General features: G+C 37.5%; 1 protein-coding gene across 5 annotated transcripts in view; it reads right to left on the bottom strand.

Moving 5' to 3' along the window:
* HHLA2 (HHLA2 member of B7 family) overlaps positions 1-15,588 on the bottom strand; it is a 160,329-nt gene that overhangs the window by 136,229 nt on the left and 8,512 nt on the right. The window lies entirely within an intron of this gene.

The raw sequence follows: 15,588 nt of genomic DNA on the forward strand, positions 1-15,588 counted from the left end.
AAAAGCTTAAATGGGATAGAGACTTTTAAAACTATTGAATAGTTTACTATCTCTCTACTTTCTATCTACTCAATGTTATACAGCATTTTAAAATGCGTATTAGTTAAAAAGGGTTTCAGTGTAGAAATGCAATTATTGCAAAAACGACAAGGCAGATTGCAAATATATGATAGCTTTGGGACTCCTTTTGCGACTTCATGCCAAATATTATAAAACTAGCAGAACACTACATTTCATTATAAAAATATTTTTAAAATTTCACATTCTTATCATCTTCCATTATTTCTTTGTAGAACAGGGACAAACACTTATATTGGAAAACTAGCATTGGCATTATTTTGGGGTTGCCTGTTTTCAGCTCTTACTACAATATTGTCCCTTATGGTTCATCACATAATTTCTCTACAGCCTTTATTTTTTATTGGAGTAGAATTGCTTTACAATGTTGTGTTAGTTTCTGCTGTACAGTGAAGTGAATCAGCTATGTGTATACCTATATCCCCTCCCTCTTGGAACTTCCTCCCACCTCCCCCCCCATGCCACCCATCTAGGTCGTCACAGTGCACCGAGCTGAGCTCCCTGTGCTATACAGCAGGTTCCCAATAGCTATCTATTTTACACATGGTAGTGTATTTATATCAAACCTAATCTCTCAATTCGTCCCACCCTCTCCTTCCCTCCCTGTGTCCACATGTCCATTCTCTATGTCTACATCTCTATTCTTGCCCTGCAAATAGGTTTATCTGTACCATTTTTCTAGATTCCACATATATGTGTTAATATACGATATTTGTTTTTCTCTTTCTGGTATACTTTGTTCCTTTTTATGGCTGAGTAATATTCCATAGTATATATGTACCACATCTTCTTTATCCATTCATCTATCATTGGACATTTATGTTGTTTCCATGTCCTGGCTATTGTAAATAGTGCTGCAGTGAATATTGGGGTACATGTAGCCTCTTATTTATAGTTTCTTTCCAATCTATTCTATAGTCCCTATTGCTTATGGAAGAATATAGCCTCCCAGGCTGTTTTAGCTGAGACTGAACGTATGTTCCAACATGTAATGGGATTTCAAAATGGCAGGAGACGTGTACTTTGTCACTAACACTTTATGTCACAATATATGAAATTTTAACACCATACTTGTAATACTGAGTTCATTTGCAAGAATATCTCACCATTGCTTTCACTTCAACAGTCTGTAATTTTTAAAAATTAAAAAAAAAACAGTCTGTAATTTATCTTGGCATATTAGTCCTACTTCAACTGGGGTTGTTCCTCCTCATTACATATAAATAAGTTCTCTTTCAATTATGCACAAGAGTAATACTAGATTTTATTCTAGTGTCCACTCATACCAATGCTTCAATTTCCCTCTGTGTCTTGCATGGAGTGACTTCTGATCTTCTCACTTATTTGGGAAGAAAGTACTAATACCTGACTACTTCATTGTCTTTTAATATATTTATGGCTGAACATCTACATGCTTGAATATCTAATTTTTAATTTTTAAAATTTCTCCTGTATTTAACAATTATATTGATTTTTTAAAACTATGCAGTTAGGTTATATTACTGATTCATTTCATTTTGGCATAGAAAAGAAGGCATTACAAACATTTGTTGTAAGGGTGCACTGGGTCTGATAGGGCTGAGAATCATGGATTCCAGGGAATGTTTACAAACATGGGCTCTCCGGGGTCTTCAAGAAAATTCCTTAGCAGTGAGGTCAACCCTTATTCTGTGAGGAGGAGGTAAAGACTATGGTTATCAGTGTCTTTGAAGAGTATCATTTCCTTTAATTAATTCTTCTGCATTCATTAAAAAGAATGAAATAATACCATTTGCAGCAACATGAATGGACCTGGAGATTATCATACTAAGTAAGGTAAATCAGACAGAGAAAGACAAATATCATATGATATCACTTATATGCAGAATCCTAAAAAAATGATACAAACAAACTTATTTACAAAGCAGAAACAGACTCCCAGATTTAGAAATGAATTTGTGGTTACCGGGGGGAGGGGTGTGGGGGAGGGATAGATTGGGAGTTTGGGATTGACATCTACACACTGCTATATTTAAAACAGATAACAAACAAGGACCTAATATATAGCACAGGGAACTCTGCTCAATACTCTGTAATAACCTAAATGGGAAAAGAATTTGAAAAAGAATAGATACATGTATACGTATAACTGAATCACTCTGCTGCACACCTGAAACTAACACAACATTGTTAATCAACTATACTCCAATTTAAAGAGAAAAAAAGACACAGAAAAGAAATTCTTCTGCATTGCAAAATAATCTGTTTCCAGTATATATTTAAGAATAAAAATGTAATTTACACTACCCATCTATTATAATGGATAATTTTTTTTTTAAATTGAGAATCCTAATTTCTGGTGAGGATGCAGAGCAACAAGAACACTCATTCATTGCTGATGGGAATGCAAAAAGGTACAATCACTTTAGAAGACAGTTTAAAAGCTCATTACAAAGCTAAACATAGACTTACCATACAATCCAGCAAGTATACTTCTAGATATTTACTCAACTAATATGAAAATGTATGTTCACACAAAAATCTGCACATGAATGTTTATTACAAATTTATTCACAATCACAGAAAACTAAAAACAACCTAGATATTCCTAAATAAGTGAATGGATAAACAAGCTGTGGTACAAATGGAATATTAGTCAGCTATAAAAAAAGAAGCAAATTATCAAACCAGGAAAGAACATGGATTAATTTTTCTTAACATCTTTATTGGAGTATAATTGCTTTACAATGGTATGTTAGTTTCTGCTTTATAACAAAGTGAATCAGTTATACATATGCATATGTTCCCATATCTCTTCCCTCTTGTGTCTCCCTCCCTCCCACCCTCCCTATCCCACCCCTCCAGGCAGTCACAAAACACTGAGCTGATCTCCCTGTGCCATGCGGCTGCTTCCCACTAGCTATCTATTTCACGTTTGGTAGTGTATATATGTCCATGCCACTCTCTCACTTTGTCACAGCTTACCCTTCCCCCTCTCCATATCCTCAAGTCCATTCTCTAGTAGGTCTGTGTCTTTATTCCCGTCTTACTCCTAGGTTCTTCATGACCTTTTTTTTTTTCCCTTAGATTCCATATATATGTGTTAGCATACAGTATTTGTCTTTCTCTTTCTGACTTACTTCACTCTGTATGACAGACTCTAGGTCCATCCACCTCACTACAAATAGCTCAATTTCATTTCTTTTTATGGCTGAGTAATATTCCATTGCATATATGTGCCACATCTTCTTTATCCATTCATCCGATGACGGACACTTAGATTGTTTCCATCTCCTGGCTATTGTAAATAGAGCTGCAATGAACATTTTGGTACATGACACTTTTTGAATTATGGTTTTCTCAGGGTATATGCCCAGTAGTGGGGTTGCTGGGTCGTATGGTAGTTCTATTTGTAGTTTTTTAAGGAACCGCCATACTGTTTTCCACAGTGGCTGTATCAATTTACATACCCACCAGCAGTGCAAGAGTGTTCCCTTTTCTCCACACCCTCTCCAGCATTTACTGTTTCTAGATTTTTTGATGATGGCCATTCTGACCAGTGTGAGATGATATCTCATTGTAGTTTTGATTTGCATTTCTCTAATGATTAATGATGTTGAGCATTCTTTCATGTGTTTGTTGGCAATCTGTATATCTTCTTTGGAGAAATGTCTATTTAGGTCTTCTGCCCATTTTTGGATTGGGTTGTTTTTTTGTTATTGAGCTGCATAAGCTGCTTGTAAATTTAGGAGATTAATCCTTTGTCAGTTGCTTCATTTGAAAATATTTTCTCCCATTCTGAGGGTTGTCTTTTGGTCTTGTTTATGGTTCCTTTGCTATGCAAAAGCTTTGAAGTTTCATTAGGTCCCATTTGTTTATTTTTGTTTTTATTTCCATTACTCTAGGAGGTGGGTCAAAAAGGATCTTGCTGTGATTTATGTCATAGAATGTTCTGCCTATGGTTTCCTCTAAGAGTTTGATAGTTTCTGGCCTTACATTTAGGTCTTTAATCCATTTTGAGCTTATTTTTGTGTATGGTGTTAGGGAGTGTTCTAATCTCATACTTTTACATGTACCTTTCCAGTTTTCCCAGCACCACTTATTGAAGAAGCTGTCTTTTCTCCACTGTACATTCCTGCCTCCTTTATCAAAGATAAGGTGACCATATGTGCGTGGGTTTATCTCTGGGCTTTCTATCCTGTTCCATTGATCTCTATTTCTGTTTTTGTGCCAGTACCATTTTAAATGCATAATACAAAGTGAGAGAAGCCAGTCTGAAAAGGCAGTATACTGTACAATTATGTGACATTCTGGAAAAGTATAACTGTAGAGACTGTAAAAAGATCAGTGTTTTCTAAGAAGGAGGGGTAAGAGGGAGGTTGAATAGGTGAATCGCGGGGGATATTTTTAAGGCATACATTCTGTATGATAACATAATTGTAGATACATTAAATTATGCATTTTTCAAAACCCACAGAATTCCATAGCACAAAGAGTAAACCTTAATACATGCAAACTAAAAAAAATCATTCAGGAGCTCAGGGGATTCTAGGATGGAATGCAAACTGTGACAAAACAATCTAATTGTACTACAAATGTATGAAACAACTTTACTGAAAAGGTGGAAAGTGGGGGAAAGGTGTTGAGCAAAGTAACTCTGGAAATGAGTGGAGTCTCTAACAGTAAAGCAAAAGAAATTGTACGTAAGCACTGTACTCTCATTGATAAAGTTGTTCCCACTGGGGTACAGGTTAACAATTCTAACACCACTATATATGTACATTGGAGCTGAGCAATTAAGTAAATAGATGGCAGATGATAGGAGTCAGTTTTCTCACTGTTGGGAATTTACAGATAAGCAAGGGAAGGAAGCTAGAGTGATCCATATGGTAATAGATTAGAGTTTGAGACATCAATATAAACTCAAGTTTAGCTTAACTATAGATATAGATGGTTACATATAAAAATATTTCTAGATATGTACATGCAAGTTTTAGTGTATGAGTTAGCATAACACATATTTCTTTGATTTGTAGGCTAGAATAGTTGATTCTAGGACTGACGCAGAAAATCAGCCTGAACTTAAGAATAAAAGGTAAGACTGTGAAACTTTTAGAAAAAAAAAAAAAATAAGAGAAAATCTTTAGTAACCACAGCTGGGCAAAATTTCTGAGATTTGACACTAAAAGTATGATCCATAATCATACTTATAAACTTGACATCATCAAAAATTTAAACTTTTACTTTGTGAAAGACCTTGTTTCTTTACAATGAAAAGGAAAACTATAGATTGAGAGGAAATATTTGTAAGCCACATATCTGGTAAAGAACTAGTATCTAAAGTATATGAAGCACTTCCAAAGCTCAAAAGTAAAAAAACAAAGAATCCAAAAGAAAATAGACAAAAGGCATGAGGAGACATTGTACCTAAGAAGATATTTAGATAGCAAATAAGCACATGAAAAGATGTTCAGCATCACTAGACATTAGGGAAATGCAAATTAAAACTACAGTGAGATAATCACTACACAACTATCACAAAAAATTTTAATTAAAAAATTAAATAAAAATGATTAAAAAATTTAAATGATAGTTAAAATGTTTTAAAAGTAATGACAACCCCAAGCACTAGTGAGGATGTGGAGAAACTGCATCACTCATACATTGCTGAGGGGAATGCAAAACGGCACAGTCAGTCCAGAAAACATCATGGCAATTTCTTTAAAAACTAAACATGCAACTACCATACAACTCAACAAATGCACCCCTGAGCATTTATCCCAGAGAAATGAAAACTTATGTTCACACAAAAACCTGTAATATTCAGAGCAGTTTCATTTATAATAGTCAAAAATTGGAAACAACACAGCTATCCTTCAATGGGCAAATGGTTAAACAAACTGTGGTACATCTGTACCATAGAAAACTACTCAGAAAAAAAAAAAAAAAGTACCAACTATACATAGTTGTTGAACCATACAACAACGAGGATGAATCTCCAGAGAATTATGCTGAGTTTAAATAACCAGTTCCAAAAGGCTACATATTGTTTGATCCTATTTAAGTAACATTCTTTAAATGACAAATTATGTAAACAGAGAACAGTTTTGCAGATGCTAGTGGTTAAGTGAGGTGCGAGGGAGGTGGATATGGCTACAAAAGTTCAACATGAGAGATCCCTGTGGTGATGTATCTTGACTATGTCAATGTCAATATCCTGATGTTATTGCACATAGTTTTGCAAGACAATGCCATTGGAGTATACTAGGTAAAGGGGACAAAGGATCTCTCTGGATTATTTCTTATGACTGCATGTGAATCTACGATTATCTTAAAAGTTTAACTCAATTAAAAAATCTAATTGAGAATCAGGGCAATGGAGAAGCTTTATTGTATATCCAAATAATTCTGTTAGAGGCTGCTATATTACCCACGTACTCTGGACAAAGCATGGTAATGTTCACTTTGTAGTGGAAAGACTATGGGCTTTGTCATTAGAGACCTTGGATGAGATATAGCTTACCACATATCAGCTGTGTGACCTTAGACAGTCTGACCTCCAGTGTCCTAATCTATAAAACACTAGATTCCTTTTGAGGCTTAAGCAAGGTAGTGTCTAAATTAGATACATAAAACACTGTATACTTAAAACCCTTGGCACTGTGTCTAACCACACAGTAAGTACTCAAACGTTAGCTATCATGAAGGAGAAAGAATCAGAACAATTGTTTAGCAAGCAACTGTTTCCCTGTCCCTGTATTAAACTTGACAAGGGATTATTAGATTATAAAACAACATATAAAAGAGACATAGAACGCCAACTAAGCAAACGTGTTAACAGAAGTGTATATGTGATCTTTTAAAAAACTGTCTAGTAAATTTTCCTTATTTTTAAAGAGTGTATGATTACAGAGACTGGAAAAATTAAAAAAGAAACACAGATAATGCAATCATCGTTACAGAATAACATGACTAACCTTATTTTTATATGCATATATTTTTAGAACACTGATATTATGCTGCTTATATACCATTTTCAAATCTACTTTTTGATTGCATGCGTATTTTTCCACGTCATCCAATATCTTAAAACATCTTTTTCAATGTTGCCTAAATTAGCGCCTATATATACAATGGAATACTAACTATGTACCAACGGACATGTTAGTTGATTCCAATTTTTTTCTACTGTAAAAACTAACAGAAAAATTCTAGTTACATAAAACTTTGTCTAAGTTGGCTATTGATAAAGGAATGCTTCCTATAGAGGGGATATTAAGAAAAAGAATATACAGGTACCACTCCCCTTTTTGAAAGTTTGCTTTACGCCACTTCATTTTTATAAATTACCCACATTAGTACCTGTTTTCGCTAATGGAAGGAAATCCAAAGAGGATTTTGGGTTTTACAAAAAAAAGGCGAAAAGCAAAAATTACATTCAGCATTTGTTTTGCAGGGGGCTGTTATAAAGGCAGTGTGTGCCTCAAGCAGTGAGAGTGGCCCCGCTAAACTCCTTCCCCAGGAACTACACTCAGAATCTCAGCATCAAGCTGCCATAGCTTTGAACTGTTTCTGTGAGCATCTGTGCTTTATCTTGATTTACTTTGTGCATCCGTTAGCAAAATGTGTCCTAAGATAATTGCTTCTTTGCTTTCCACCATTTCGGCTTACGAAAAGTTTAATAGGAATGCTCTACTTTCAGGTAGTGGGGGAAATTTGTACTATAAAATTCTTGATTTGCGTGACAAATCCTTCTGAGAGGAATGAAGCAGGATTCTTAAGAAGATGCTTTTTTGGAAGTTAAGTATTTGTTCCACTTGAATTAGTTTCACTTTGATCAACGTATATTATGTTTTTTAAAGTAGAAGTAATAGAAACTTTGGAAGAAAGTGAAAACACCTCAGAATCTATTACAATCAACGAAGAGAATGTCAAGTACATTGTGAAAAGTACACCAGATATTGGGAAGGTTTATTTCAAAGCAGTTAGAGCATTCAAATGCCAGACAGTCTATTATTGTGAAAGACAGTTCAGGCCTGCAACGGAGGCTCAAACTAAACTCTGGAATCGTTTAGGAAGTGACAGAGGAAAGAAAAAAGGGAAACATATACATAAATTCAACAACCCAAATTATAGTTTCAGGGAACAGGCATATAATCAAACAACAAGAAAGGACTGCAACAGGAAGTTGAAATTAAGTTTTCAAAAGAAAACGCAATAAAGACAGGATAGACCCCACTACTTGAAGAATAGGATTAAAAAATCATCCAGTGAAAAGAGGCAGAACTGCTTAATTTTGGTTGTGTTTCTTCTTTATAAAGGAGAAAAAATCTTTATTGTATGGTAGAACAATATTGACAGAAAGTTGAAGCCCAAGATGGATACAGCAACGTGATAACTGAGGGAGGAAACTTCACATCGCAAAATGTCACAGGGTAGTGTAGTTAATCCAACAAGCGGTATTTCATGAAAAGGGAGGGAGTTCTGCATTTTAATCCACAGCAACATGATGCAAGATAGAAGCAGTAACGTTACTTTCCCAAGAGGATGATATAGCTCCTAGCTGCATTTCAGATTCAACTGTAGAGATTTTAACCATGTACATGTACAGGCGCCTTCAAATGCAGTAAATCAAAACATCCTTATTGGTTGGGGATAGGCATCTGCATAGCAGCAGCATAACTGCTGCTCAGTGAACTAGTTTTTAGCAGATTAGGGTCGCCAACCCTAAATATTTAGGAAGACTCTCAACAAATGTTACTTTTGTAATCTAAAATGTTAATCCTTAATTACCTTGACTTTATAGCCAGAAACTGCCAATGACAAATTGGTATTATAAAATACATGTTTTATTGATGTATATTGAAAGATTATCTTAAGACTCAGATAAGTTCAATTAATTTCTCAGACTAAAAGAATCTCCTCTCTAGTTTTGTAGCCTTAATTAATGTCAAACATAGGTGCCCTACTTCCCCTCTCTCCAAGACACTTAGAATTGATCTCTAATCAGGATATAACTACCCAAACAGATCTTTCTGGATTCATGGTATTTTTCATTATTATTTTAAGCTTTCAAAACCCAGTAGTTTATGCTAAAACAAATGAAAAGAACTACCCCCCATTTCTAAATAAATATTCTCTCTTTGATCAGAAGTGAGCCAGAGAGACCATGGAGAAAGCAACCCACTTTTTTCTATGCTAGTCTGACTACAAAAACAAAGGGAATATAAGAAAGATAAAGGTGTAATCCTACCAATCTTCGAGAAAGACAGGCCCAAGTCCAAAAATTAGATTCAGTACAACTCAAGGTAAACCTATTGCTTTATCAAATACATAATGAAAAGCATGGACTGGTAGGAAAACTGTTTTTCTAATTTCAGTAGATGTTTGTTTTCTCTTTAAAATTGTGTAGATTTCTTAAGTTACCAGGCTATGCAAATTGTCACAGGCAAAATCAAATTTATAAATAAATGATATCTATTGCTACACAAGACTAAAATAAGAATTTTAAATTTAGCGATAGGTCAAAGCTAAGTTTTCAATAAGGATTTCATTAGTGATAGAGCTTTGTACTGAGTTTTGCTAGTCCCTAAGCCAATTTATTTTAAATGGCGGATTTTCTTATCTTCCCAACTCATTTTAGTTTGGAAAAACTGCCTTCACTCTGATACCTCTGAGTTCTCCAAACAATATCACAAATTAGCTAGCTCTTCATGTATAAATCACATAGAGATTAAACAAACTCAGGGGTAATTTGACACTCAGCCATAAGATGTATTTTGGTTGGTCTCATTTATTTCCCTCTTGCTTCTTCTGTTACTTTGCATTTTAACCACTGTGCAGAGAGAGATTAAATACTTTAATCCATTTTATTATCTAACATTTGTCATTTACTTTTTGGTAATATTTTTAAAGGGAGATATAAGATATATGTCCTTCAGGACAAAGTCCTGTCATTCTTCCCAGTTCTCTATAGTTTTCTTACTGTGGTAAACACTGCACTTGAATACACTGAGAAGGTCCTTAAGAAGTCATTAGTTACCTATTAAGGCCATTTAATTACCTTTGGATGAGAACTCTTCCCTAATTCCCAGTTTAGAAAGGCCATTTCAGGAAGCAAGTTAGGATTTTATTATTTTGGAATTAAATATCAGACTACAGTTGAAATGTTTATCAACCACCTCAGAAAAAGGAAGAATCTTGAAATAGCTCCCTGTAGTTTGTTTATTTGGATAATTCCTGGTTTTCATCAACCTGGATTTAATTCAGATGAGGGAGAAAAGAAAACTCTTAACTCTGACTACCCTGAGATCATCATGTTGTAAGAAAGCCAAGCCACATGGAGAAGCCATGTGTAGGAACTCTTATTGGACATCCTAATCGTCACACCATCCCAGCCGAGGTGCCTGTCATGAGTGAATTTGCCTTCGGAGGAACCCAGTCCTCAGCCACGGAGTCGCCCTAGCCTTCCAGTCTTCCTAGCTGAGGCCTCAAACATCACAGAGCAAAGACAAGACATGCTTGTTATGCTCTGTTTGAGTTCCTGGACCAATCTACTCTCAAAAGAAAATTCAGAGAGCATTACTTGATATAAATATTTTATTGAGCAAGAGACAAACCTTTTGCAACAGGGAGACTTCAAAACCAAAAGTAACACGAAGCTCAGGTCTCAGCAGTTACACCTCAATTTACAACGAATGAATGAAAGAGTTCGTTGAACCACCCTAGGGTTAGGAACACCAACCTCCAGCACAGTTCAGCATCCTTGGATTCAACCAACTGCAGATCATGTAGTACTATAGGATTTACTATTGAAAAAATACACATATAAGTGGACCCAAACTGTTCAAACCCATGTTATTCAAGGGTCAACTGTAGATTGTTTTCTATTGTGACTGGTTACTAGAAACTTACATTCCTTTTAGGGTAATAGCACTGTATAAGTTTACTAATTTGCAGCTTATTGGCTAGGAAGCTGTAAGGTCACACAGACATGAAGAAAGCTTAAGATTTGTTTAAGGTCAGAGTCAGCATTTCAGGGAAATCAGCACAGCTTATTTTGGTTATGTGATATGAGTGTTTGATTTAGGGGTATATTCAAACTATGGCCTCCATTTTGTTTTTTCTTTAACACTATAAATATAATAGAATGGTGTCTTGAGCTGCAAAATTTTGGTGTACGTTGTGATGCAAAAATGGTAACTAGAACACTGATTAAGCTGTGGGGGTCATGAGAATGAGCAGAATTGACCAGAGGCTCCAACAGCTGTGCTCTGAAAAACCACTACATGTTTGGACAGAGGCAACACACCCAAGGGCTGCTTGCAGGCAATGACTGAGTTCTGTAGGAGACATGCACCTCCTTGGATGGGCGATTTTGACTGGACTTCCTTGACGGCCTTGCTGAGCCTTCCTTAGACTGTAATGGCATGCTTCCATTCAACCTTCCTTCCATCTCTTCCTCATTCACATTCAGACTTGCCCACGGTCTGACTGCTCTTCCAGCCTTTTCCATCTCCCTCGTCATTTTTTCTCATATAGGCATTTTCTCTAATAAAATCCTTTTACACTTAACCCAGTCTTGGTGTCTGATTTCAGAGGACCCAGACAAACACCAGTAGTACCAGAAATGGTCCGAAAAAACACACAGTAAGATGAGGGTTTGGTACTGGCTTACCCACCACCAGGCAGACAGAGGACACCATCCTCCTTAGTAGGTGGATCACACACTTTCTGGCAAAAGATAGTGGCTAAATTGCTAGATTTTAGTGACCTCTCACCAGTGCATTCGTGATGGCCTTGGTAAATGCTCTCTGGAAAATGTTCAGGAGGTGAATGCTGCGACAGGTAGGGATGATACTGGCATTTGAAAAAAATTGGGGGGAACAATGCTTACAAAGATAGAGGGGTTGGCTGGTTACTGCTAAGTTGCATTGACACTTTACAGAAGGATAATGAGAGATGAGGGCTGTAAACATCACTCAGAAACTAAATAGAAGAGCCAGAAAGCCTTGGTGGTAGCTTACTAAGAGGCCTGTCTCTTGCTAGGAGGGTAGACACAGTTAAACAGCAGGCTGAAGACTTGATTATTAAAGTTCCAGAGCTCAAGAAACATTTTAATTCTCAGCCAAGGCAGGTCAGTTGTGTGAAGGTCAGGGCCCTGGTGGGGAAAACCCAGAACCCTGAAACTGGATAGGGACATCTGAGTGGTTGTCCTGAGGATGTTGATTCTGCAACCTTCCAGACCCTCTGGGACTGCAGAGGTAGCATAATCCTCCCCAGTAAGAACAAGCCCAGCACGGCAAAAATTTCACCCTGACAAGGCAGTAGGTGATATACACACGGGCTACCCCTACTATATGTCTTGGCTGCCAGGACAATAAACAGGGTTAAATCTCAGCTTAACCCAGCTGAAGATGGGCTGGGCCTTATAAGGAAGCAAAGAGACTATACACCTAAAGAATTATATGAATGACCTGGGATACACTAGCAGGAGCCAGGAGACTATTGCTGGAAGTGGATTTTGCAGTGCTTGATCAATGGGGACAGAATGTACATTTGAATAAGCCAGAATTCATGGACTTAGAGACACTTTATCAAGACCCAGGATTTAACACCCTAGCAAGGACCCCAGAGAGTAGGTAAACTAGCAGCTGGGGTAGTTCCTAAAAGCCCGGCTAATTCTCAAAGAGGTTACCCTAAAAGAAGGCAAGTGGAGGAATTAAGTAGCTGAGGAAAGAGGGCATGTGGTATGGATATGTAAGGCCAAAAGACCCACCAGAAGATCGAGCTCTGTAGGAGGGCACAAAGAGCACTCCATTTACCAACGCCATCAGGAATGCACTGGTTAGAGGGGCACCAGTACCACTATGAAATTCTGTGATGGCTTTCCTCTACAAGCCAGGGATGTTGATACTAGAGGCAGTTGCATAGCTAGGCTGGTTACCATCCATGGAGATGAAGGGGCTTTAAGTAATAGAGGACAGATGGCAGCACTTGTCTGTCAGGAGCCAGGAGGCTGTAATTATCATAATGACTGGCAAGGCCAGAGGGCAGCCAAGGCTGCTTGACCTGCCGGGAGTTGTAAAAATGGTTAACAGAGCATGGTGTCTCTAGAGGCAAAACATATGGGCAGCTAACAAGGGTGTTGCTTAATATTACAACCAAATAAAGAAAAGAGGAGCAGGATGCTGAAAGTGACTGACCAACAAAGTCACAATCGCTTACTCAGTTCCCAGACCAGATGTTCACATCTGTAACCCTCTGACTAAAGAAGGGGCTGGGGATCCAGGAGGAAGGACTCTGTTACACCATGGCAAGCATGTACCATGACAATAGAGTGCCTGTACGTGTGATTCAAGTTGATACAATTGGCGGGTGGAGTAATCTCCACATTGTCTCTGGCCTCTGGAGTGAGAGCTGTCATAGTGGGGATAGTCATATGGAAACCTCTGAAACTGCCTCCCAAAATAATTTTAAAAAAGCATTATCATATCCCATAGAGGGGTGTGGCAAAGATGAGTACCAGCATTAAATAAATATTGGAAGGATGCAGGAATGGTGGGTTCTATCATATCTCAATTTAATTTGATACTCTGGCCCCTCCAAAAAGCCAGATAGCTCTTGGAGAATGACTGTAGACTGTCACAACGTCAACCAAGATGTATCCTAGATTATAGCTATCGTACCAGGCATGGTATGCTTGATAGAGCAAATTAATATGGCATCAGGTACACATACCCAGCCATTAGTCTAGTGAATGTATTCTAATCAATCCCAGTCAGGAAAGAGAACCAGGAAGTTTGCATTTGCGTGGATGGACGACAATATTCATTTAAAATTTTCCCTCAGGGCTATGTTAACTCTCCTGTCCTTTGTCATAGTCCAAAGAGATCTAGACCTTCAGGACATGCCACAGAACATCACACCTATCCATTATATCCATGATATAATACTGACTGAGCAGGAACAACAGGTGGTTGGTAGGCTGGAGGCCATGGTAAAATGCATGCACTCTAGAGGGTGAGAGTTCAAATTTTCAGGTGCCAGTCCCTTCAGTGAAGTTTTAAGAATCCAGTGATCATAGGTATGCTGGGACATGCTTCAAAGTAGAAGACAAATCACTGTATCTCGAATTCCCTGCACAAAGAAGGAAGCAATACACGTGGAAGTTCTCTTCAGCTTCTGGCAGAAACCTAGGAATATTCACCCTGCCCATATACAGGGTGATACAAAAGGCTGCCAGCTTTGACTGAGGTCCTTGGACTGCATGGCAGTGAGGAGCGAACACTTCCATACACAGTTTCTTCCCTTTATTCTTCACTTGGGTCTCTCTTGCGCCAAGATCTGACTGTTGACCCAGCCTTTGCCAGCTCCCTTCCCATTTTCCATCCCAGGTATATAGCTTAATAAATGAGATTGCATGTCTAATCACATTTTGGCCTCTGATTCTTGGAAGACTCAAACTAACACAAGTGCTTTAGAGAAAAGTCACCTAAAGAATAAGAAATCACTGCCATCTTTAAAAAGAGGCTCTAGAGGAAAGAAAAGGGAGGAACCAAATTTACTGAGTGAAGAGAGGATGGTCACATGGGGTAGGAAACAATGAAAGTATGTGTAGCCGTTCTCATCATTCCACCACCTCAGTCTCAACTGAAAAGAAACCAGAACCATCATCTGGTGTGAGGAAGAGTTAATCAGAGCACGACTTTGGTGGTGTTGACTACAAAGCCAGACAAAGGCAGAAGAGATATAGGATCCAATCAGCCATTGTTAAAACATCATTAAGATTGGTGGCTCAGTCAGACAAGAAGACTGTTAAAATAGATATTTCAACCATGTAGCTAAGGATTAGCGAAGGAAGTTAGTTACTACTGTGTAGAGAGTTGCAATCTCAAATCAGAGGGAAGTAATTTAACTAACTTTAATTTAGTAATTTAAGGGTTGAACTGGAACCTATTTGAAATAAACCTAGTATGAAAACTATGGGCTTAATATTTTCCTTATTGTGGTGACTCTAAAAAGGCTCAAAATATGTCTCATTTTAGGAAGAACCATCCTGGCCATATGCAGCCACTGGGTCTTGAGTTCTAGTCAGATCTCAAGTCTGTAGGGGATCAGAATATGACACACAAAAACATGCCACTTCAGCATAAGGATTATTTTGAGCTGAAGACAGTTGAGAAATAGCAGACGTCAAAAAAAAAAAAAAATGTGCTCTGCCCTCCCCATTTGCCTGAAACAAACTTAGATTCGTAAATCACTGGAGACTCTTACCAGCCCAGAGACAGCGCTAAGAGGAATCTACATAACATGCTTTACCAAAACAACCCTCATCTTCCATTGGTTCCCCCATATATTTACCTTGGAAGCTTAAAACCCTCTTCCTTTGTCTTGTCTCTTCTCTACCATTTACTGTTCTTTGTTAAAATGCTGCATAAGCCCAAGTTCTAACCACCCGTATGAGTTACTCATCACTGAGTTTCTCTCCTGCATGTGAGCTCACTGCACGTTAATAAACTGTTTATTTTT

The sequence above is a fragment of the Stenella coeruleoalba genome, assembly GCF_951394435.1.
Source record: "Stenella coeruleoalba genome assembly, chromosome: 5".
Lineage (NCBI taxonomy): Eukaryota > Metazoa > Chordata > Mammalia > Artiodactyla > Delphinidae > Stenella > Stenella coeruleoalba.